Source organism: Ambystoma mexicanum, chromosome 8 (assembly GCF_040938575.1).
Source record: "Ambystoma mexicanum isolate Mex_15411 chromosome 8, UKY_AmexF1_1, whole genome shotgun sequence".
Lineage (NCBI taxonomy): Eukaryota > Metazoa > Chordata > Amphibia > Caudata > Ambystomatidae > Ambystoma > Ambystoma mexicanum.
The window spans coordinates 906,817,246-906,843,474 of NC_090929.1; the positions used below are offsets into that span (position 1 = coordinate 906,817,246).

General features: G+C 45.8%; 1 protein-coding gene across 7 annotated transcripts in view; it reads left to right on the top strand.

Moving 5' to 3' along the window:
- The window catches only part of OGDHL (oxoglutarate dehydrogenase L), a 2,607,259-nt gene that overhangs the window by 42,010 nt on the left and 2,539,020 nt on the right, over positions 1-26,229 (top strand). For 5 of the 7 annotated variants that reach the window (XM_069610806.1, XM_069610810.1, XM_069610808.1 and 2 more), the window contains one exon: positions 9,796-9,878. The exons of the other annotated variants lie outside the window; for them this stretch is intronic. The gene's annotated coding sequence lies outside the window, so the exon portion shown is untranslated. The remainder of the gene's footprint in view (positions 1-9,795; positions 9,879-26,229) is intronic. 7 annotated transcript variants of the gene reach the window in all.

The following is a 26,229-nucleotide window of genomic DNA, read 5'->3' on the forward strand; positions in this document are numbered from 1 at the left end:
ATGTCCTCCAGACTATCACGAAACCCCGCTCCTCCCTCCCTCAAGCCCTGGCTGAGATAACGAGCTATGGCAGGGTCACAGGCTTCACAGTCAACTACCGGAAATCGGCCGCCATGGGAGTGGGTTTGACCCGAGAAGACCGGGAAGCCCTAGTTCCGCTGTGCCCAATACAATGGCCGACCAAAGGAATTAGCTACTTGGGAGTTCAGATCCTGACCAACCCAAGCGAGACCTATCGGGCTAATTTTCCCCCATTATTTACAAACTTGGAGGCAGATTTGAGACGCTGGGCGGCACAAGAGATATCGCTGATGGGCCGTATTACAGCCTGTAAGATGAACTTACTACCGAGATTTCTGTATGCGTGCTCCACACTCCCGGTGCCGGTTCCGGCGCCAGCCCTTCAACACCTAGAGAAGAAAATGCTGCAGTTTATTTGGAGGGGGGAAAAAGCCCAGGATCCCTAAATCCACGATGCTGGGCAACGCGAAACTGGGTGGCCTCGGGTTCCCTGACCTGCAGAAATACCACATTGCGTCTCAACTGTCCTGTATCCAATCATGACAAGTCCTCACCAACCGCCCTAGATGGGTGGACCTCGAACAAGCGCAGTTACCCCTCCCGCTACGCTTTCTCCCACATGTCCCTCTCTGGAACGGCGACAGTGGCGGAATCTTCTGGCATCCACCAAACACACCATTTCGGTGTGGGACAAGGCGTTGAAACAGAAGAGGATCCCGACGGGCTCAGCCCCCTCTCCCCGGTGTTTATGAACCCGACCTTCTAGGCCTGGATTGCAGGAGGCCTAGAGACCCTGGGTCAACTTTTTGAAGGGGGCCAACCCTGCACCTTTGAGTGATGCAAAGAACTCTTTAGGATCCAGGAACAAGATAGATTCACATATACCCAGCTACGCCACTGGTGCACCCACCCACAGACTCGCCAGGCGGCTACTCGTCCCCCCACAGCCATCGAATTGACCCTTAATGAGGTCCCGCCCCGAGGAAGAATCTCCACTCTATATAAGCACCTCCAAACGGATTTCCTAACCTCCAAGACCCTGTATATGGCCCTATGGGAGGCAGACCTGGGCCATCCGATTGAAGACCAACAGTGGGTTGACATCTGGTCCCGGGCTCACACCTCCTCATCATGCATCACAAATAGAGAGTGCGCCTACAAGATCCTCCTCCGGTGGTACTACCCTCCCCTAAGACTTCACCACATGAACTCCACACTCAACCCTCAATGCTGGAGGCAATGCGGCCAAATAGGCTCCTTCTTCCACATGTGGTGGTCCTGCCCCAAGGCTCAAACCTTTGGAAACAATGCCTAGCGACGATAGCGGACATCACTCAGGTGCGACTGCCCTTGGCCCCCGAACCTATTCTCCTTGGAGCAACGATCCCCGGGATCTACCCAAGGTCTGGTCCCAAGGCCAAACTATTATCGCAATGCCTACTCGCGGGCAGGAACGCGATAGCCCGCACCTGGAAAACGATGGAATCCCCTCTCATGCCTTTCTGGTGGATGAAAGTCTGGGACATCCTGATCGCCAAGAAGGTGACGGGTGCCGGGGCAGTCACTTTACATCGCTTTTGCAACATCTGGGGTCCGGTATTGGATTTTGACCAAAGGTTCCCGGCCCTGACTTTCAAGCCCCAACTGGCCAGGAGAACTATTCAGGATGGAGATCCCCTGCGCGGACGTGAAGACGGAACTTGAGACCGAAGGGTGGGGTGGGAGGAGCATCAAATGGTATTACTGTATGCTACATGTCGCAAGTGATTAAGCTTTGTATTGCCATAACCTGCCTGTTTAAAATAAACACGTTTAAAAGAAAAACATTTTGAACGTGAAAATACCAACATTTATTCCCCCTCACATTTCCCCGCAATTATATGCGGGGTGGAGACGCCCCACACCCTCCCATACTCCACTTATATTGTTTATTACCCTATACCCCCCGCATCCCACCACAGATAATTGCGGGAAATGAATGTGTATTTCAAAATTCTTTATTTTCGTCTTCGCAATTATAATTTTTAAAAAAAACTTTGATTTAAGCAGGCAGGTTGACGGGTTGGACCAGGTCACATGACCCCGAAGTTACAGATGATAAACATACATGCATATTTGGTACCGCTAGCACCCATAGCTTACATTACTTGTCTTTAAATCTCTTCATAATCTCACCCCTCCTTACCTCTCTTCTCTCCTCTCATTCTACACCCCCTCGCGCTCCCTTCGTTCTGATGATCTCTTCTTACTTTCTGTCCCCCACCACCATGTGCCTCTTCTCGTTTCCGCTCCTTGCCCCCTTACACTGGAACTCCATACCTCTCTCTATCCACTCATCCCCACCTATTCCTCCTTCTGCTCCTCATTGAAAGACCTTCTTCACTCCCCTCCCTGCTACCTTCCCCTCTTTACATTCCCTCCCTCCCTTTATTACATCTCCCTGTCCTCCTTATCTTTCCTGTCTTTCCTATGATCGCCTCTCTTTCATCGCTCACTTCACTCATTTTTTTTTCTCCCCTTCTTTTCTCCTTCCCTGCCCTCTCATCTCCTTTCTTCTTGCAAATTATTCTAAATTCCGATTTTAAGATTTGATTCATGTATACTGTTTTGCTTCTACTGTTCTATGTTTGATGTATTTTCTTGTTAACTGTAAAGCGCCTTGGATTAAGGCGTTATATAAAATAATAATAATAAATAAAATAAATAAATTACAATACTCTGTGAATCAAGTCCGCGCCGTAACTGTGTCAAAGTATGACCGGAGAGGTTCTCATGTGTCACTTGGTCTGCTCATGGCCAGTAGAGACATAGCGTACCCCACGGCATTTTCATTTACAAGTCTTTGCAATTATTACTGCTGTTATTCTGGTATGATACCGGGTGAAGGTATTGGGCTTTTCACGAGAAGGGGTCGCTCTCCACTGAGCTTACAGCTGCCATCCAGGGGTCCAAGAACTCATTTATAGTAGCATTTGTTTCTCAACACTGGATATCCTTTTTCAAATTTCGTGAGCAAGCTCAACTTGATCCTATTTCCTGTAACCTTGTACAGATCCTTACATTTTTGAGACTGGGTTTCTCAATTGTGTTTGCGGTAGCCTTCCTCAGAGTAGTGCTAGTGGCCATCTGTACCTTTTGGTGCCCATGGACTCCCTCATCAAACATAGAGCTCTTGGCTACTCAAGGCATTTGAGATTTCCCATGGGAGCTTCCTCTCATCCTCAAGGCCTTTGATCCCTTTGTGCTGCTGTATTTCATTCCCATTTCTGTGCTCTTTTTTAAAATTATTTTTTCTTTAACTTTTATTTGGAAACCAGATAGACATGCCAGATTTCTTAGTACATCGGCTCGGTGAGTGTCAAGGGGGGACTTGCAATCCAACGTTGATATAACACATTTATACAGTGGTCTTCATTTGTACAACAGAACATTTACCTCAACATGAGTCATCCATCTGCCCTGTTCCCACTTCAATTTGAGGCTTCACCTGGCCGCGCATGGGCTAAATAACTTCAAACGTACCCCAAATGTCCTTTGGCCTACATGTCACCCTAATCGTTGCCACATATCCCTCCTCTCTTTCATTGGCATATGTTAATTCCCGCAACCATTCTGTGTCTGTAGGTGCTGTTGTGTATTTCCAATATTTCAGTATACATTTTTTAGTAACAATACAGGCAATATTAAAGAATCTAGGCACAGTTGTGGAGGCCATGCCAATATCACCCAGGAGGCATTTAGGAGGGGAAAGCACCAGAGGTATGTCCCCAATCTCGTGTAGCACCTCTGCCACATCCTGCCAAAACTGCATGATCCGTCAGCAGTCCCTGAACATATGAAATGAATTCACCCTTCTGGTACAAATCGACCAAGACCAGGTTTTCCTTCCCATCCCAGGATGATTGTATATCTCAGTCATATGTAGGGGGAAGCGCCACAGGGGGCCCGCTCTGCTATGTACGGTCATCACTGCAATTCTGCGGAACAACCGAAACCACGCATTCACTATTGTACTGACTGGATCAAAGGTGCATGAATCTATCGATTTAAAGTTGGTGGGCAACACACTATATTTTTCCAATGCTCCAAATGCTGGTCCCACATTCGGGAATAACAATGTCTGTCAAACTGAACCTGTGCAACTATATAGTATAATTCAAAGTCCGGCGCAGCTAGCCCGCCGCCCCATCCCCCACTCATACGGCTCCGTCAATCGCTCCCAGCTCATCCGTGCTAGTACCGCCCCCACACAAACTCCACCCCCAGAGACTGTAACCGTGCGAAGAACCTATGACCAGGCCATATTGGGATGTTGCTGAAATTATATAACAATTGGGGGACCACAATAATTTTTAATAAGGACAGCCGCCTGTACATTGATGTGTGAAGGCTAGCCCACAGCTGTAACTTAGTGGCAAGACAGCTCAGATAACTCTAATGATCATCACCATACAGTGAGCGGTGTGCTCTGGAAACTAGTATGCCCAAGTATTTAACTCGAAGTGGGGCACAACGAAACCCCATCAAATCAAATCATAAGTCGGACCAACTCAGACTTAGTGCTATTGTCCTTACAGCCAGAGTAGTATGCGAATTCTGCAACCTCCTCCTCCATGACCAGGCCGAGATTTTGTTCCGGGTCCTGCATGTATAATAAAGTGTCATCCACATAAAGCGAAATGATCTGGGGTGACCCGGATATGCAAAGACCTCTATGTCCATGTCGCATTCTCACCAACAGTGCCAAAGGTTCAATCGTCAGAGCGAACAAAAGCAGAGACCGGGGGGACCTTGAAGGTTTGAGACAGCACACCATTAGTATGAACTCTAGCATCCGGGCCTGCATTTAAGAGCCGTACATAACTGATGAAATTTCCCCCGAACTAAAATTGCAGCAACACACTGATCAAGAACTTCCATGACACCGAATCAAGACCTTTTTCCACATCTGGGGATGCTGCAACTGCCCTGGACTGTGGGTTAATCTACGAGATCCCACAAAACAGTCTCCTTAAACTCAGTGCCGTGGATCTGTTGGGGTTAAAGCCTGACTGAACAGGATACACCAGCTTTGACATATACATTGCCATCATTTTCACAAATTCCTTTGCATCTCCATTAATTAAAGAAAGGGGCCTATAAGAGGCTATCTCATGCGTGGGTTACCCGGCTTCAGTAATACCGTAATCATCGCTTCTGCGAGGCACAGGCGGAGCCGAGCCAACTCTAAGGATTCCTCCCACAGTTTTATTAGGCGAGGGACCAGAGACTGACGAAACTCTTTATACAATTCGATTCCTAGGCCATCCAATTCTGGGGCCTTCCCAGATGGCAACAACATAATTGCTGTCGCCACTTCCTCGACCATCACCGGCTGATCCAGGACTAAGCATGCCTCCTCTGGTAGGCCAGGGAATGTTATGCCACACGTTCTAATATTCTAGCTCCACATCTGTGCATCTGTCTGCATTTGCATACAGTGCTGTATAATATTGCAGGAATTCCCTATTCATGCCCTCATCAGAAATTAACACCTCCCCAGCCTATCCCCTTATCCCAGTGATGGGCAGCCCTCCCTTGCTCCTCGACACACTCGCCAGATACTTCCCTGGCCTATCAGCCTCCCCATACCTTCGTGCTATGATAGACTTTGCCATACACTGAACCTCTCTATCCCCCAGTTCTCAGAACTTCTGTATGTTACCTTGGATCACTCCCAGCAACGCCCCATCATGGGACTCCCCATATTAATTCTCTAGAGGCTGCAATTGCGTTTCCACCTCACCTAACTCCCTCTGTATCCTTTTCAGTGTACCAGCAGTCACCGATAACAGTTCCCCCGCGCACCCATACCATTGAATAGTTAGACACTGACGCCTCATTGACGGCAACCAATCTATCGATTTTGTCCTGAAGGGAGGACACCACGCTCACACCCAGTAACACAGTGAGCTATCCTCCACTGGGGTCTAGGGTTTGGGGAGCCCACCACCCCTTGCCACTGCCAGGGACAGCTCCACTGGTGAATGATCAGACAATGTTCTCGGGTGGATTCTGCATTTATGTATTCTCGACAGCCATTCAGCGGACAATAACCAGAAATCTATCCTGGACATTGGGTTATGGACTGAGGAATAATATGTATATTCCCTAGTCTCAGGATAGCTATTTCTCCATACATCCACCAGTCCCAGCTGGGAAATGATTTGCTCTAACATTTGTGCTTCACCGGTAAGGCCATGTGGGGTGGTAGTCGAACAGTCCTTTATGAAATCAAGAATAGTATTAAAGTCACCTCCCCGTATAATGGGGGCATCTGGGGCTTGCAAAATCAGCTCAGGTCATCAACATCAACTATTGGATCATAGGTGTTAACCAGCCTAAACATGTTCCCAGCAATCCTTCCCCATACCATCACATATCTCCCTGTTGGGTCCATGTAAAGCTTGTCAACTTTAAAGGCCAGTAAACGATGAACCAAGGTAAGGACTCCACCTTGCCTGGGATGAATGATCGGTATAAAACCGCTGCTGACTCAATTTTGGCACAACCCACCCCCATGCACTGACCCCAATGCTTAGGTTTCCTGTAACAAAACTATCTTTGGCTGGTGACAGGGTTGTTGAGGCCCCACACGTTCCAAGTAATTAGGGGTAATGCAGTCACTCTTAGATTCAGACGTGGGCAATGAATCACCCACAGGGACATGTCCCCCTCTGGTGGGTTTCAATTCAGAATTATTCCCGACAACCAGCATGTCTGTCAAACCTTCAAACTTAAACGCCATTGCCCATGTCTACCCTCGCTCCCCCACCCCACAAACCCACTAAAACTGCAACATTGTAAACTTGTCCCATTCTATCCTGGTTCCTCCCCTACCACACAACCGTTCCTCCCACACACGCACCCCTCCCTCACCATCTCCCCCAACCTGATGATGTAGCCCCATAACGTCAATGAGAATCTCCTGGGGTGCCTTGTGAACAGCAACAGCAGTCCCAGGGCATCTGTGCGCCCAGGCGTATACCAATTACCATTTCTGTGTGCCACTCTACGGATACGCCATAATCTAAAAGTCAACAAAAAGGATTGTCTCCTCACTCTCCCTTTTCATTAGGCGCACCAGCCACCACCTCGTTGGGATTTCGATTGTTCCTGCGCTCCCATGGCCGTAGCGGAATCGATGCTTCTATATAAGCAGTGGCTTCAGCTGGACCGTCAAAGAAATATACATGTCCTCTGTGTTGTATTCGTAGCTTGGCAGGGAACATTAGGGCATATTGAATCTGTCTGGCCCGCTGCATCCTCTTCACTGGGCCGTGCAATCTCCTAGCCGCAAAACCTGGGTAAATATGGATATTACTGGCCTCATATCGGAGTGTTCCCTGCTCTCTAGACCTTTTCAAGACAAGGTCTCTGTTTCTATAATTGAGCAGCCTCACAATGATTGTGCACGGCGGGCCCTGGGTTTCGGCACGGGAACCACGGTACAGTGCGAGCGCTCGACCAGAAACTGCGCCGAAAATGTTGTCGCCCCAAAGAGATTTCAGAGCAGCTCTTCTACAAATGGTTCCATGGGCCCCTTACAGTCTTTCACAGGCACTCCAACTATGTGCACATTATTGCACTGTGAGCGTGAGGCAAGGTCGTAACATTTGACCCGGATCCTGGCCACTTCCGCTTTTAATTCAGCGATTGTCCAGTCATGCTGCCCTACTGTACCTTCCACCTCCCCAATCCTAGTCTCGGCTTCCGTGATGCAGGCGCTTTCTTTATCCAATTTGGATTTCAATGCCTAATATTTGCCACTATGTCGTCCAACTTGACGTTGACAGACTTGAAACCACTCTGCATCGCTGCCATCAGCTGATCCTCACGAGATTCGGCTTCCATCACAATTGGGCTGCCATTATTTTCTAGGGATTCTGACCCAGATGCCCTCGCAGGAGTATTTGTGTATAAGGGCCATGTTTCTTCCCTGCATCCTTCGTCATGTTGCCCCTCTGGTGCCAAGCAGTATGCCTCACCGGCAGTACAGTTCCTTTTTAAATGGCCACCTCCCTCACTCGGTCTGCTTCTCCGGCACCAGTCTCCAAGGCTGCTCTCTCCAAGCACAGCTGCAGGCCAGGCCCAACCTTGGAATTGACACGGGGACCGCAAAGTATCCACTGCTGCCACACCACTTTTCAGATGCGTGTATCTACGGATTAGAGGCACAGCTCCTCAAAGCCCATTCTCCTCAGGACACGCTGCCGTCCAGTCCATACAGTGCAGCCCACAGGAGCAAATCACATATAGCGGCTCCACGCTGTCTCGCCGCTGACCACGTATATTAGATGGCCACACACGTGGGCCACCTCAAGGGCAAACAGCCGGTCCACACCTGATGTCGCCTGTGGAGTCCCACTCCACACCCAGCAGTGCACTGCAATCAAGCCCAGCAAACGGTCACAGCAAAATAGGGTCGGGAGCAGCATATGCAGAACAGGGCCCCGATGCACTCATCCCCACTGCACAGCGCCCTGGTGCATTCAGAGCCCACTGGACACCCCCACAGTACAGCACTGCTTCAGCTTCTGCACCTTGTTTAATGGCCACTGCAGTAGTGCTTGGACACCTCGCCAGTGCAGGCCCTTCCAGCACTGTAGCTAGCTCAATGCACAGGGCTCACCTACTCTCACGTCCCACCGGTCTCTCATCAGGAGCTGAAGCCTTCCGATGGGGGCATGCACCGCCAGTTTACCTCCATTTGAGGTTGCCTCTCTGGCCTTGCCTGCCCGTAATTCACAGTCCCTTTGCACCACAGTGTGGCATGCACAGGAACGATCCCCTGGTGAGCAGTCGTATGATCAGGCGCTCAGGGAGTCAGGGTGGGGGAGTGTGGGGGTAGGTCGGGGGTGCAGCCGCCAGGGCACACAATCCACCACACACGGACGCCGCAGCTCCTCCCCTTGACAAGCCGCACTTCGCCACGGCCTGCAGTCGCAGCACACCCAGAGCGGCCCGCTGTCTTCTCCAGGCAGTGTCATTCCTCCTCAACGCTGGCCACTATATGCCCGCCTACTGCTGCTTGCAGTGTGGGATCGGCTTGCGGCCTTGTCCCATTATGCCAGTCACCCTCTGCCACCACTTTACAGTCTTTGGCACAAAGTCAGCGGCACCAGACAAGATTTTAAGTACTTCAGGATTTTGCTAGGGCCGGAGCACACACCTAGGCGCCATCATCGTTGCTGCTCAGCAGAGTCCCCTCCGCATTTCCCTGCTTTCATATAAGTATGGAATGCTCACCTGATTCTCTGGGGTCTTGCAGGGACATCATGGAGTCCCCGCCACACCTCCCTGGAATTACCAGATCCCCTGTAAGATGGCCCTGTGAAATTCCCAATGGATGGGATGGGTGTTGCGCCAGATACCTTTCTCCTCTGGTATTAGGGTTAGCAGGATTCGAGGTTCGCCTGCTCTGTTGGTCAAGCCTGAAATAAGTGCAAACAGTAAGTGCCCAATTACTTTTGCTCCCCCTTGTTTTGCCAACCCTCTACCCTTTCCTGTCAGAGATATACCTTCGTGAATGTGGAGGATATTTCTGACATTTTCTGGGAGTTTTTGCACTGCCTAGAAGCAGAGGGCTGTTTGCACTGTTTTCTGTTTTTTGAGGACGTGGGTTTGAGAGGCGTGGAAGTGATTACTACATTGTTCTGTGCAAGTGTCTCTTGTGTTCAAAGCTGTCCTACTGCAGAGGATTCTATTCTAGTTCTGCTTTCCTTCTATCTGCAGGTTCAGTTAGGAGACCCAACCCAACAACTTACCAGGGTGCAACTCAAGGAGACACAGGAGTCGCTGGCACTGGCTTCCCAAAGGTAAGTATCTGACCTTCTCTTGGCAATCAAGGGGGAGCTGGCTCTGTGTGCAGGTTCAGGTATACCATGGTGCCAGGGCTCCGTGTGAGAGCTTATTGGCACATGATGTCCATGCAAAGGTAAGTGCAATCCGGTGATGTCCATGCAAAGGTAAGCGCTTCCAATGATATCCGTGCAAGAATCGCAACCTACCACGTTGATGCGTTGTGTTATAACGCTCAGTGCGTGCTTGTTGGTGGGCAGGTTTTCAGTCAGCCGAGACACGAGTTGGCCACCAAGATTTCCGTTCTCACAAGATCTTGCAGTGCATGTTCCTTGTGTCAGCCCCAGTCCCATAGGGCTGAGAAGCTCTCCTCCATAGATGTACCAGGGTAGTCCAAGAGCCCTGTGCATGGGCAATACATGGAGACAGGCCACGTACAAGTGTACCATGTGTGGGTTTAGGGGCCCTCAGCTAGCAGGCCATGACAAAGTGTTTCTTCCTAGTGGCCGTTCTTTCAGCCAGGAGGCAAGCGAGCTGGGAGCTCTCATCTGCCCTTCCCATACCTTAGGTTTGTCCCTGAAGGTTTGATTCGCTAGCCATCACCTGTTTCATCCCTAGGTGATCTCCAGCTTTCACCTCCACGATGTTCCCGTCCTGCCCACCTTGGCTTCTGCCCACACCTCCATTCCTTCTCATCACCATTTAGTTATTGGTAGAGTGGCCAAGGTATATTTGGAACACATATCAGACAGGCAGGGGGACTCTCATTTGGGCATGGACATGCAGGGAAGAAAAAGTCCACGGCTGTCTTTAGCAGATGGATCAGGAATGCTATTGAACAAGTTTACTAGGGAATGGGTGACACCTCGATAGGCAGGTCCTGGGTTTGGCTACAATGTCTCCCTCTTCTTCCTGGACAGTGTTCAAGGTAGTTCCCCTCAATGACATTTGTAGGGCGGCCAACTGGTCATCTCTGGACACTCATTACTAACTGCAAGCTTTGTGGGTCCACCTCGCTCCTCCTTTCAGCTTGGTGTCTTGTCATGTGTACTGACTGTTATTCCTTAATACAATTCATGTGTGCAGTGCCACTTGTTTATTTATTCTTGCCAATATCTATTTTAGTACTCGGATGAGGATGGGAGACGCATCGGTAATTCCCAGATTGTAGTCCCATTAAACTGAGTTCTTCTTATCTTCATTGTCTCATTCCAGCAAACCACCATCCCTTACCCATGGTGAATATTGCTGGTTTATACTGCTTGGATTGTGAGGATTTGTGCAGGGGGCAGCTTATACTTATGCACCTCCCCTCAGGGAGGAGCGCCCATAGGGCCACAAAGATATACATGTGAACTTTGTTTTAAAGAGTTAAGTATAATAAACCCTGAAGAATGTAGTGTCCAAACATTTCAAATATGCACGTTAAGGTTTAAAGTTGTATATAGCCTCATTATAAGGGTGCCGGTCCGGGAAGAAATGCTGGTAATTTTGGCGGTGGGGTCCACGGGTCTCCCAGCAGGCCTGACCTGCGAGAAGTTCAGGCCCTTTACGTCAAATAATTCCTGGAATCACTGGTACTACTAACGGTAATTCCAGCAATCCCATCCGATGGAGTCATATAGGACTACATTGGAATGGGAACTTACCGGCACTCCGCTCCCTGTAATATCCCGGGAATACTGGGATATTGGGTGGTGGAGACGGTAGTGCAGCTTGCACATTGCACATTCCACCAGAATTACCAACGAGATACCAGAAAACTTATAATGATGCCTATAGTCTCTATACAGAACTACAATGAAATCACACAAAATGGTGCCCCTGTTTGTGGTGTTGCATTGTGATAAGTAATTTATTGTTATTTGGCAAGATAAGCCTTTAAAAAACTTTAAAACAAGGAACCACAAAGAGAACAAATTTAATCAAGATCTCACATAATATACTTTTAAACCTTAGTAAAGAAAGAAAAAAAAGAAAGTAAAAAATGCATTGTCATAAAACAATTCATATAAAAAGCACACATAAAAATTATTCATGATAATCGTAACACTTATCAATACAATATTTCATACTCTTCTTTCTTTATTTATAAAGGAATATGCTTACAGCCAACAAAGGCTTTACACATATTTAATAACAAACTACAATTTCATCACATACACATTTTAAAAGAGAATGCCATCACATTCCAAGTTCATCAGGTAAAACTCACTGACTATAAAAACAGAGTGCCAACAGACAATTGTTTAAGAACAGATAAAATAAGATCATAAAATGTCATCATGTGGAAAATTAAATTCATATCATTTCCATGTAAAAGCAATTTTCATGTTTCATTCATATTGTCGGGATTACTGGCATTGTCATATGCTTTAAGATATTCAGCTCTTAAAAAATTAAGGCTCTCGCATCGACAAATAATGTGTTGAGCGGATTCAATTGACGATGTACCACATAGTCTACATAGCCTATTTTCTCTTGCAATACCACATTTTCCACCCATTATCTCTAATATATCGCACACGTTGAATTTGAATAATCGACTTTCATAATCTGATATCCTTGAAGTGGAAATCTTTTCACACCGAAAAACCTTCCATGTTGTGCCAAATTGAGGGTAATCAGCAAAGAAACCGTCTGAAACTTTCGGTAAAGTCTTTAGCGATCATCACATCACAATATCTAAGCAAACCTGAACCACGATCAGCTAACGCTGCGGCGACAGTCCCCGATTATCAGCCTCTTTTGGTCCCATTTACATCACAAGCCACAGGGTCAAAACCAATGTCAGGTACTCGAAGCCACACATATTGCAAGACCCTGGTAGAAAAACGACGGGCCCTAAGGAAACTGAAGCGCCATGCTAAAGTAAATCCCTCGCAAGAAACCCTTGAACAGCTGCGCAAAGTACAATCTGATTACAAATCCTGGGTCTCGCACCATCGTCATACGCTCTATCAGCAGGACGCCGAACTGATGTTGCAGAAAATGAGTCTTCAAAACTCCCGTGAATTCTGGTGCCTGCTCAGATCCGCTACAACACCAATGGTAAAAAGTGTGGCAAACAACATTGGAGAAGAGTCCTGGGTGAATTTCTTTAAAGATCTTTTTAAGTCCCCATCAGCTCTGACTGAAACTGAAGCTGACCTCACAAAGACGACATGGATCGATCTAAGTAACAGACTATATAGTAGAGGTCATTCGTAGGCTTAAATCTTCAAGAGCCCCGGGACCGGATGGAGTCACAAACATCGATCTAAAGGCTCACCCGGAGGAGTGGTCAGAGCTGATTAGCGCGATTTTCAAGCGATGCGCGAACTCAAAATCCATCCCATCTTCCTGGACCACCTCTATAGTGGTCCCCATATTTAAGAAAGGCAGCAAAGAGGACCCTTAGAAATATCGCCCCATAGCGCTTCTGGATGTAATTGGAAAAGTGTTTGGGGCCCTCCTCCTAAAGCAATTCCAGCGCTGGACACAAAACGCTGAGTGTGCGGATCCTTTCCAAACTGGATTCACTAAAAACATCGGGACTTCAGCAAATATTCTGTTTCTGAGCGCATTAAAAAATAAAATCACTGAGGGGGCACCTCGCGTTTTTTTGGCTTTCATTGACCTGGCACAAGCGTTTGACCAGGTCAATAGAACAATTCTATGGAGGAAACTTCGCGAGTGGAACTGCCCACAAGAAATTTTACAACCAATTCGGGCGCTGCATGAGAACACCAGGATAAGAGTCAGGCTAAACCAAGCGGGCCTGCTATCAAAGGAAATTCCATCAAGCAGAGGGGTGAAGCAGGGCTGTCCCTTAGCGCCCGCTCTTTTTATAGCCTACATGGGCGACTTTCAGGCCACCGAATTCTCAATTCGCTCCTTTCCACCAACTATGGGATCCAGAAAAACTACTCGTCTGCTGTATGCCGACGACATGATCCTGATGGATCTTACCCCTATCGGCCTCCAACGCCAATTTAACAACTTGGCAGAATTTATACAGTTCAACGACCTACAAATTAATGTAGCGAAAACCAAGATCTTGGTACTGGAAAAGTAAAAAAGGACCAAAGAACGCTTGAGCTAGTTCCTAAATGGAACAGCATTGGAAAAGGTTCACTGTTACAAATATCTTGGTGTGATGCTTGACTGTACAAAAAACAACGAAGCAGCACAGGAAGCTCTCCTGAACAAGGTTCAGAACTTAGCTGCACAAGCACGAGCGCTAGACAAAAATATGGCCGATTCTCACTGGCCCCAATGCTAAGATTCTATCGAGCAAAGGTGGTGCCCTCACTGTCATATGCGGCGGAGGCCATGCTACAAATCCCAGAGAAACTTTGGATTCGGTTGGAGGGGCTGTTTTGGCGCGCCGTTTTAGGCCTTTCCGAAGGGTACATCTATGCTGCTGATTCTAAGAGAACTACGCCTCCTCTCGCTAGCAGCGACCATCGAAATCCACAGCATGATGCTTTATAGGAAAACCCGACTCCCAAACCGACCTATCATTCTGGACATAATTAGGGAGGAAATCGAAGGTGGGAAATGTCCAGCTCTGAAAATCTGGGAAACATCGTGTAAAAACAAGCTGAACGAAATCTCGCAATCAGAAGAGGAGCTTACACAGAACCCAACAAAAATAAAAAGGAAACTGGAAGAGTTAGACTGGATAAAAACTCTTGATGGAGCGGCTCAGTTTAAGTCCACCAACCATCTTCCATCTCAACAGACCAAACTGAACACAATTCCGAACTACCTAGCAAAATTTCCTAACAAGTCAGTAAGAAACATCTTTTTGAGGGCTTGCCTCAACCTTTTGGAGACAAACGAAATCAGGGCGATCAGAGGCCAATCCAGCTCAAATAGATGTCGTTTTTGCAAAAATGAAGAAGAGCCCGAAACCCTTCGACATCTTTTACTGAACTGCCCGGGAACCCAGTCAATTAGCGAAAAATATGTCCGCCCCCACCTGACGGCATCTTACACTCAGGAGGAAGCAATTTGGTGGGAGAGATTAATCGGCGGTGAAAAGACAGCCTGGACAATTGCTACAGCCCAAACCCTGAAACAGATTCTTAACGTCAGTCCTGAACTTGATAAGCAGTGATTTGGACTCCGGACATATTTTCTCTTTCTTTGTTTTCTCCTGATTTCTTTTGATGTCGCTGTTTGACTCAAATGTTCTTTACGACTACTTTATTTTTCTTTCTTGTAAAAATCATTTATTTGATTAAATCAAGTAAATAAAAAATAAAATAAAAAAAATAATCGACTTTCTTATAAACGCATAAAAAACAGAGTTCTTTATAAACTTTCCATTCCAAACCCTTTCGTACCATCTGGAAACCGCAGATCCATAAACGTACTCAAGTGCATTAGCACTGGGGGGGGGTGCGCAGCCAGTCAGATTCTGCAGAACGCGTGCTGAAATCTATGATCTCAGCCCGCGTTCTATGGCTCCACGTTGCGAGACGCAATATTTTTTAAAATAATATTCCCCTAAACCCACACCAGTCCCTCCACTTACCTTTTGGTGGCGGCGGCACTGGCTGCCGCCCGCAGCTGCTCCCTGCCGTCCTGAGCGCTGTGGTTGGCCTAGAACTGGTTTATCCCCAGCCCTATTGACCTAGAAGAGGTTGCTTGCCAGTTTGGAAATTACTGATTTCCAAATATCCCTCCTATCAATTTCACCAGCAGAGAATAGCTCTCTATGTTCCATACAGAATCCTCACTGGTCTCTTGCTGAAAGACTGAACCATAGGGCAATTGTAGAGATTTCATAACATGAAGTTCCTGGGGGGGATTCTTGTGAGGGGCATACCACTCTGCTTTACATATAACAAACCACCTCAGCCCTACGGATCGCCACTGCTTTAAGTTTCTCCATAGACATTTCCCATAGGAGAAATCCATGCTCATCTGTTATCCTCACCACTCCATATCTTTAGTACACAAACGTATACTCTTATTCTTACCTTTATTCAGGAATGCTCAAATTGTTTATTTTTATTTTTACCAGTTTTTATTTTACATAGGGCCTTACAACACAGGGGTTATTTTATCCAACCTGAACTGATAACTGCTCTTCTTTAATTGTGCTTAACTAATCAACTTTCCAGTCTTTTAATGATCAGCTGTAAATGCTGGTTTTGTGTATATTAACTTCTTCCCCGTTCGCTGCACAATGTAACTCTGCTTTTGGTCCGTTATGTCACTCAACCAACCAATCAATCAGAATAACTTTATTTTTGGCAAACACAGCCACTAAAGCATACAAATTCATAATACAACATGTTTCTTTAGCAGTAAAGTAAAAACAAGCATGGCATACAAATGCAAGGATACAGTAGTTAGTGAATGAATTTATTTCCGAAACTCATCAGTAGAATATAAAGTGCAATACGTGCTGTCCAGAAGCCAGGGGGGATTGATTATAAATAATTTAAATTGTAATGGAAATTAATTAAGGCCCACACATAACAAATATTAACTTAAATTACAACAATGAACAATTGTTCAATACATTTTCAGATTTAAATTAAAATGATTAAAAACGCACCATCTTAAGACTTAGGAGAGTAAACTCGCAGACCCACATCCAAGACAGATACAATTAAAATTGTTTCCATGTAAAATGCTGGCTTAACACAATAATTCAAGCACCCATTCCACTATCGGAACAAAGCTTCCATCTACACAACAATGCCCAATGAATATAGTTTGCAATGGTTATCGTAGACCCGGGCTTGTGGTGCTTTTTCAACATTTTAAGGCATCCACAACTGAACAAAGATCCTTCCTTTGCAGTAATGGTCTCAGAAGCCATGCTCTCACCAATTTCAATGTTGCACACAAAAATAGAGCATGCACAATGGTTTCTTCTCCCAAATGACATAAAGGGCAAACTTCATCGCCTCCATTTTTCCAAGTTTCGGTAAAAGCAGCAATTTTTAGCATGCCCATCCTAAATTTAATAAACCGAGCACTCGCATACAATGGACTCCAATAATCAAGATAATCCTCTTAACTAAATTCTGACTTGCATGCTAGATAATTAGGACCAATTGTAACATACCTGCAGCTTCCAACAATGTACACCTGGTCTGGATGCTAGCTTTGTCCTTTAACCTGAATTTATCACCCCTTACAATGGAATATGGTTCCAGCCATAACACTGATTGGTTAAGACTATATGTGCAAGCCAAGGCATGCTTTTGCCCCCTTCTAATTTCAAAACATATGACATGGCATCCCAATATTTCTTGAGTGCTTCAGTTCTCCATAGCCTTATCCAATAAAGCAAAGGGTTTAAAGCCACCTGCTCTCCAATTGGGTAGACATCTGGCTCCAAGTGCAACAATGTATTGGGAGCACCTAAGGATATCTGGAGGAGTTGCTTCTAATATTTACTTTCCACTCCCTCCAAAAGGTTGAGTTTACATCGCCCCACAGTTCAGCGCCATAAAGGCTCGCTAGGATAGCTTGTTTTCTGTACAGTTCTAATGCTGCGGCTATAGCCCCCCCTGCCATGTCTAGCAGAAAAATTCTGTGTGCCAGCATAATTCCCTAAATTTGTGAAAGCCTTATCTAGGTGAGCTGTCCATAGTACGTTCACATGGAATCAAATTCAAGATGGTCAAAGAACAGGACCTGTTTCAATCTTTCACTTTCCACAGTGATGACACACTTGTGCTTAGAATACAGAGACCTGAAAATTAAGATCTTAGTTTTGTCAATATTTAGTCCAAGATTAAGCTCTTCACGTTTTCCTGAAAAAATGTCTAGGTCTGATCTTAGGCCGAGGGGGATAGTGGATAGCAACACTGCATCATCTGCATACAGGAGTGCAGGATACTTGACCACCCCCAATCTGGGTCAATCTATGCACTCCTATATCAAGGGTATGATGATCTCATCCATGTAAATACAAAATACCGGGGGGGCAAGGAGACCACCTTGCCGCACCACCTTCATTACTCTGAAGGCTTCAGTTGCTTCCCCCGCCAGACCATATCTCACTGCTGCATTGCTATTGCTATAAAGCACCTGAATTACTAAAATTAAATGGGGAGGTGCTTTTCTATTCTTTAAAACTTGCCACAAAATTTCTTAGGATACTCTCATCCAAGGTGGTTTTAAGGTCAACAAAAATAGCATGTAGTTTCATTCTTTTTAAAACCGTATATTTTTAGACTAACAATAGTAATCAAAAACTTTGGTCTATTGTTCTATTATTTTTTGGGACAACAAGCCTGGAGGTCACTAATAATATTGTTTCCTCTGCCCATGCCTATAAATGAACCAAAACTGCATTAGCAAATATTTTGCCAACATGGACCTATTGTACACCGCAAATCCCTGCCCCTTTCTTGTAAATGGGAACAATTCAAGCAGAATTCCAGGAGGCAAGGACGGAATTTAACTTAAAAACAGCAATAAATAGTTTGCATAAAACCGGGCCTCATATACAGAGTTCATCTTAATAAAAGTCTGTAGAGGAGCAGATGTACACGTCATCTCTAGTGCCCGCCCCATAACCTGCGTCATACTGGAATAGTAGGAAGAGAGCACTATGCGTGACACCAGGTATCGTCCCAATACCACATCGAAGATTCGAGACACGTTATGCACTCAGACATCCGTATCAAATGCACCCTCGCACCAACGTTGTGGAAGGATGCCTGCATACACCATTGATCATCGAAGAGCTGTAATTGAAATTAGGCAAGGGCAAAGTGACGTCAAGAAGAGCAGACACAACGTCGCACTGAAACAATATGCAAATACTTAAAGAATAACGGTGTAACTGATGTAATAAAAGAAACATGTAATTATATACAAAGAAATCATGTGCACCAAAGAGACAAGTGAGAAAAGATGAAGTGAAAGTACATACGCAGAAACGCAAGGTAGATGAGATATATAGAAGCTTGCTTCAGAAGAAAATATATAACGTGATTAAGGCGGCCATGATGAAAAGATGGACGCCGGACTCATGTTGAAACCAATCGAGCTACCTCGGAGACAGACCAGGGCTGTAGGGCTAAGCGAGGCTGGAAAACGAGCTTTGTGCGAGGAACAAAGAATATGTATTGGCCTGAGATCAAGGATGCCACATCAAGGAATAATTGCAAGGCACAAAAGGAGTCAAGAGGATAAGCCATGTACGTAAGACATATTTCTCTTAGATTAAGCACGGAAGGAAACATTTTCAAGTACCAAGTACTGGACAATCAAGGATGCAGAAAGCATATGTGAGGTAGAGCAGCCAAGTCTCGTCTCCAGAGGCCAAGAGGAGTAATGGCACCAGGTATAAATGAATTAAATAGCACGAAATAAAGGTCGAAATGGACATAATCTTGGTCTCCTCACACGTGATTCAGAACTTGAAAACAAGGCCTATTCATTAAGGCCAGATGAAGACAGTGGTGTACCTACACTCCTTTAAAAGTTCTGGAGGCTAGAACAGTCCGCAAGAACTACAAAGAAGCCTTGGCTTGGGCCCTTACCGATGAGAGATGGTGGACTAATTGTGCGAGTGGGTAGTAGTCTACTATTGTTCTCTGCACCTGGGTTTCTTTTTTTGCTGACATGCTGTGAACTAGCCGAAAGTCCATGTTTGGAAGAGTATGCCAACTAATCATGAGGGTCTATGTATCAGTGTATTATACAATGCTGTAAAAGCCAATCTGCTGCTGTTATTATGCTATTACTCTGTAGTATACCTATTTAGAGGTAGTTCAAGGCATGTCTACCAGATTAGGGGCATCCAATAATGACACTAAGACTTATATGAACTATCGGTACATATGTTCCGTTAACCAATCCCTCTCGTTAAATGGATTCTAGAAGTTGCCACTTAGGATGACGTCATAGCTGACGTATATTGAGGTATAAAGCCTTTGTATAATCTAATTATTATTGTGAGTGTGTTGCCTACGATTCGTTGTTGGCCAGGTTTCCATACTTTATTGAGCTGATAATAAAGTAGTATTTTGCCATATTCTTTGAATCTGTCTGGTTATTTGGGTCTGAGATTGTTATTGGTAATTCCGTCCGGCACTTGGAACGCTCCAGGTGCGACTGCACACGTCAATCGGAATTCTGTCCAGACCTGGTGCTTTACCAGTTTTCTATGTGTAAATAGCATTACTGACCTCCAACACAGTCAGCTCAAAGCTTCCGTCCCCTAAAGGCTCCTCTATCACATCATTTGCCTCTAAGGGGGCGATATTTGCATGATTTGTAGTACCACTATATAAGCCCGAAAAAGTGTTCCCGCCGAGCTTCTGCAGGGATATGACAGTACAAAGTGCTGTCCTCATTTGTTATGTCAATCAACATTGGTACTGTGCAAATAACTACTGTGGTGTTTACTTTAGCATCGCATGTTGGTCTCGTCACAATTTATATTCAGAACATACCAGTTCCCTCACCTTTACTCTCCTTTTTAGTGCGTTAGTTATGTTTTCATTGTGTAAATGATAGTAAAAAAAATTGTAAAACATCACTACGTAATCCACAGCAGAAAAAAACAGCTCTCTGTCTGGAGAAATGCAATCCTTCTTTTACTGGAAACCGGTTCGCTTAGTTTGATGCTGACATAATAGTTTTAACACTATCACATCTGATGTGTCTAACCTGCCTCTGAACATTTTAGAAAAATGTCACAAGGAAGCCACCTGTATCACCCCTGTCTTTCCCTCTGTGATGAATTCTAGGATGTCGTCACTGCTTCCGTAGGGGGTGCCCCTTCCCATGAGGCCAGGAAGGTGAGGCTGCTACCCAATAGTCCCCCTGGGGTGGTACTCAGAGTGTGGATCTCATGGGATTGGAAGCGCCCCCTATGGGGACCAGTAATGACTATTGTGGGAGAATGCGGTATCCGCCTAACACCTACACCTCCCCTTCACCCCCACTCTTTACATCCCTACCCTCCTATCCCAAATCCTTCTATAACATGCAATATATTGCAAGGACTGAGAAAAGGAAGAATAGGGGCAACTATCATGAAGATCCAAGGCAAGAAACTGTGAAGAGGAAGAGGTGCGGATCCGCAGGGATCAAACAGAAGAACTTTAGTCAACGGTCTAGTCTCCAACTACAGACTGTATTGCAAACCGTCATAAAAACTGGCAACCGACTCACCCGGGAGGCAGATGCTCCCTGGAGGAACCAAGAGCATGACAGACGCTCGCCATGGATACCCAAAGGGGGGGACCGGAAAGTCGGAAGGTGAGAAGCCAGGTGTCCAGGGGACACACGAAGAGACGAAGAACCAAGAGCTGGCTGGGTGAGAACGCCAGCAGCGCAGCTCTGCACGACCACGCTGTCTGGTAGAGAGACACGCTGGACAGGGTCAGAAGTCGTGGAGCCGCTGCAGCACGTCAGAAAGCAAAGCAGAGTGCCAGTGAGCAGGAGAGAGACACGGGGAAGCCTGTGACCGACTGGAGGGCTGCCGCCAAAATCCTAAAGGTATTTGGGTGGCTGACCTATGGTTGGGTGGCGGTGTCCCCAGAGGGTACAAGGAGCCCTAAAGCTAACAGTGCCTGAAAAGTGGGGGAAAGAGGATAACCTCTACAGGACATTAGTAAGAATACCATGAAGACACTATAAAGAGAATACGGCTTGGGACCCTTCCAGAAAAGAAGAACATATATATTTTAAAAAAAAAATTCAACCATTTTGTTTTAGGTCCTATTGACTTGACCCTATGGCATTCAATCCTATTGGATTCGAACCTTTGACCGGACACCTTCCATAACAAAGTTACCTAATCTTCTTCATGACAGTACTTGGAGATAAGGCTGTCCATTATCAGAAGACGGTGTGATGAAGGCTACAAGAGAGATTCCTGTGAACGCAGTACTTGGCAGGGGAGTAAACCAAGTCTTCATATGAAAATAAGAGACTGTGAAGAGAACTGTGAAAGTAATACATAACCTGGCAGGCAAGTAAAACAATTCTGTGTCTGAGGTTTCGTGCCTGGTAGAAAGGGAACCAGGTCCTCAAACCAGGGTCAGGGACCCACCACAGTGTGGAGAAGCATCCAAACCACTATTCTTCATCCGAGTACCTGGTAGCAAAAGGAACCAGGTTTGCCACCTGGGGTCTGGGACCCCCAGAGACAGAAAAGAAGCCTGAGAAAGGAAGGTTGCGGAAGAGAGACATTCCCCCATTAATTGTTGAAGTGTATCATAAGTCTGAGGAAAACTGGGGAAGACATTCCCCCAACAGTTGAGGAACTGTACCAGAAGCCCAAGTAAGGCTGGGGAAGGGAGACATTCCTCCACCAGTGGAGACTGAACTTTGAGAACTTTCAAATCCTTGTTTATTTTGTTTAGCATAGAGTGTGAGGGACAGAGATAGGATTCTGACATAGGAATTTTACTTTTGACATCCTGACTGTGACATTGGTATTTCGGTTGAGGCAGAGAAACCCCTCCTAGAGATAGGGCAACATAGGGTTTTTATTTCATTTTCTCACTTGAATAAAAGTTTATGGCAATCACGATGATCCCTCCATCTCAGTCTTACTTCTGCATCCTTACACCTCCCTGCTGCTTTTCCCTGTCTTATGCCACTGTAAAATGTGCTGTCTTCCCCTTTCCTGCCATTCCCCACTATCTCAATTCACTTTCTATTCAGCTTTCTGTCTGCATTCAACTTTGTTCCTTACCTGCTCTCTTGTCGCTGTTCAGTCTTGCCTTGCTTCCTGACTTTTTCTCTCCCATTATTCTGTGACCCACTTTTCTCCCTACTCCTCTGTCTGTGTTCTGAATTCCTCCTAGCCTGCTCCATGTCAGTGTCCCTATCGCTCTGTGCACCTCATGTATTCCCTGTGTCTCACCCGGCCCATTGTCCATATCCTTGTCTGTCCGATTGTCCATATCCTTGTCTGTCTTTTCGTCCCATCCTCCCATTTTGCTTCTTTTTCTCCTGTCTTGGTGTCCCCCCCCTCCCCCAAGACCGCCTGGTCCTTTCTTTATCACAACCTCCTCCTTGTTGGGCTCTGTCTGTATTCATGTTCTTCTGCGAGAAATTCACATTTGAGTATCCACCTAAGAAGGCTAGGGGGATTCTGGGCCCCAAGGATACCCACTAGCACTATAAAGAGCTTCCCGAATTGGATATACTGGGGATCTCCCTGCTTACCACCTCCTTTGCCACAGGGAGACCTAGCTAAACCGTGTACGGAATGGGAACAGAGGGTAACCCTATGGCAGAGAACCATGTTCGTGGCAAACTGTTACAAGCATTTCCCTAGCAAATAGTTGTTCCTTCATTTGATGGCAAGCTGATTGCCATCTGCTCTCAGCTGTATCACTGGAGCAGGGCATGTGACTTGCAACTTTGCTGATGTGAACCACTGGTAAAATAGTGAAGAAGCACTCTCATAGAGTTCCTTATATCTGGTCAGACTGATGTGCTCATTGATGCAATCGAAGGCAATCCCAGAGGCTAAAATTGGCACACACAGCCATGCAAAATCAATTCTGTCTAAGCCCGACCCCAAAATGACAGACCAAGGCCATTGATTCATGCAAAGGATGCTAATCAGCCGGCTATTAAAGACGGAAGGAAGAGAATGGACCGCAAATCGGAAGTCTAAAGTGGGGAAACTTAAGCATTTCAAAGGTTAGTGGGGAAACTTACTTTTATTAAGAAAAAATTAGCTTTTATGAACTATGCTTGTAATTTGAAAGTGAGGTTTTCCACCAAATAATTGTATACTGGTCCCGAGGAAAGGTTATAGACCGATGAGGGCTGCAATACAGCCTTTAGGAAGAATACACGTTCAAAAATTGAGAATCCCCATGCTGAGGGCTATCCGAGAGCACAAAAGACTGGTTTCTGCAAGTCTGCTAGACTATGGCTGGTGCCATGGACCAGATGGAAAACATTAGAACCTGTTTGAAGGCTCAAGCTCAGAACGGCAACCGCAGGCGGTTGGGTGATAATTTGAGCCTTACAACTACCCGGGCAAGGTAGACAAATACTTACTGGAAAGTGCTGGCAAGGGAGAGGTCAAAATCCTTGCTGGTGAGGTTAATGCTCTATGGAAAGGATACAGAGTTAGAAATGCATATTGTGAAAAAGTCCCCTTTCTGACCCTTGGCGTAGAGGGTGGATGGACACAGGGGACTTTTGATGCCACTTACCATGTGATTCTGGGCTAGGAGTGGTGCAGGGAGGCTCCCGTGGCCTACTCCACCACGCTCTGGTCAATTAGAAGAGGCTTGTTACTGGGAGCGAGTACCTGCCCTTGTTCCTTTTAAATGAGGCTCTCAGCATGGATAGACTATATAAAACACACATGTTCGTGCTTTGATAAACAGGTATGCTTTGCAAGTTCCACCTCCTCCCTTTATTGCCCTACAAACTAAACCTTCCCTAAACAGCTTGCTAATACACTAAACTTCAATACCACCCTGTCCAAAGAATTGCGGCACACTACAGGGTTCGAAATTGAGGGGAGCTGGGAGTTATTTAGATCCTGCTTCCTGCATAGTAGAGCCTGGTTAGCTTGAAACCAACAGTTACCAGGAGCCACTTCTGGCTCCTAGGGCCAACTGGCGCTTTCCAAACATGTAAATGTGACATTCGTTTTGAGTATTTGAGAATGTTAATGAATAAGAACACATCTACTATACATTAAAACACAATGGTTTATACAAAATGGAAAAAAATTCAAAGGGGCATCTCTTGTAGCTCCTGGTTCCCCTGCGGTAGCTCCTGCCTACTGGGGGATGCACGTCACCCAGGAGCTGGTTTAAGCTCTTGCTCATCGAATCTCAATTTCCAACCCTGCACCCTCATTATCAAAACTGCCCCTTCCTCTGAACTGATGGTCCCATATAATCCCATCCTCTGATACTCTGCCACGTCTGGCCCCATTTTGACTTACTGGCAACATTCCTTCTTAACCTGGACTTTACTTTTCACTTCAAGTCTCCTCCCTTGTTATCTACCCATTACCCCTTGCACCCTTTCCTCAAATGACGAGGCTGACCACCTCCCACAGCTACCTAAAAGCTTTAAAACCTTCAGCTGCTAGCCTTCAAATTTGAAGTTCGATAATCCATCACACCCAATCTAAAAATATTTTTGGGATTCCTTTAATAAATGCATAAACTGGCTCCATAATAGCCTGCTGAAAAACAAGGTTTCATGTGCCTCTACTGTATCACCCTCCTCTGCAATGCTTTATTCCTGGCCAGTGTATAAATCTTGCCATCAGCTAAACTAGTTGAGTGGGCCCCACTCTTCAATGACTATCAAACTTTTTATTTTAGAAACTGATGCAGCAGTGTCTGATGCCACACGGTCACATGATCAATGTCAGCTACCATTCACTGGCCAGGAACGTCTCTGCAGTTGTGCTGCGGCACTGTGTCCAGAACATTGGGGCAGAGCAAGGGAGATGGAATGCGTTTAGTGTAGTTCTGAAAGAATGGTGTTGAAACGGTGCTCTTAAGAGGCTTATAGAAACAACATTTAGTCTTTTACAGAAAATGTCTTAATTCTTTTGTTTGTTAACCTGCTGATAATTCTGATTGTTTTATCATTTATTAGCTAGCAATACTTCTAAGTTACAGCTGCTTATATATGGTTGGACTCTGTCTTATGCCAACTTTGGGTTCCTTCTTCTGGCTTAATGCTATTTGTCACAACCAACACCATGAAGAAAATAAATTGAATTGTAACACAGAAAAAAAACAAAGACCCAGAAGGTATAACGGAGGACAAAGAACAGGCTTTCCTACTTCTATTAAATGTCTGTTTTTCTGTCACTTCCGAGCATGATTTTCAAAAAATGTGTGCTTCTAGAATTTGAAGTACGTTCTGTGTTTTCAAAACAAACATCACTTGTTTCACAAATATGCCTGGACATTTGATATTATGCCATCTATATTGAAATGAGGGAATTCTTCCACTTTTGACCCTTTGCACTGTGATTTCTTGCACAGTGGCCCCTATTGCCACCACAAATTATTCAGAGCAGAACTATACAACCCCCCAAAAAAGGCCTACATCTAAAACTGCATATGAAAATCATCTGCTGGTGCTTTACATTGTGATGGCCAATTCAGGGAGGCTAGGGAATGGGTCCCTTGAGACCCTGGGGGCTAGAGACTGCTGCCCGCACCACAACCTATTTTCTTGATTATCTTGAGATCTGTGAATATATGCTCACTCGGAAATTAGAGTTGTAATTCTTGGTAGCCTCTCCTGTCTTAGAACTTCACGTCCATGCCTGTGTTTCCCTTGACGCTCAGAGTACGCATGCCTTAAGTTTTTACTGATTCGCAGCATCGCTGCATTAATCTTCGACTGGGCTCGCACTACTGCACTGAAGTCCCCAGGACT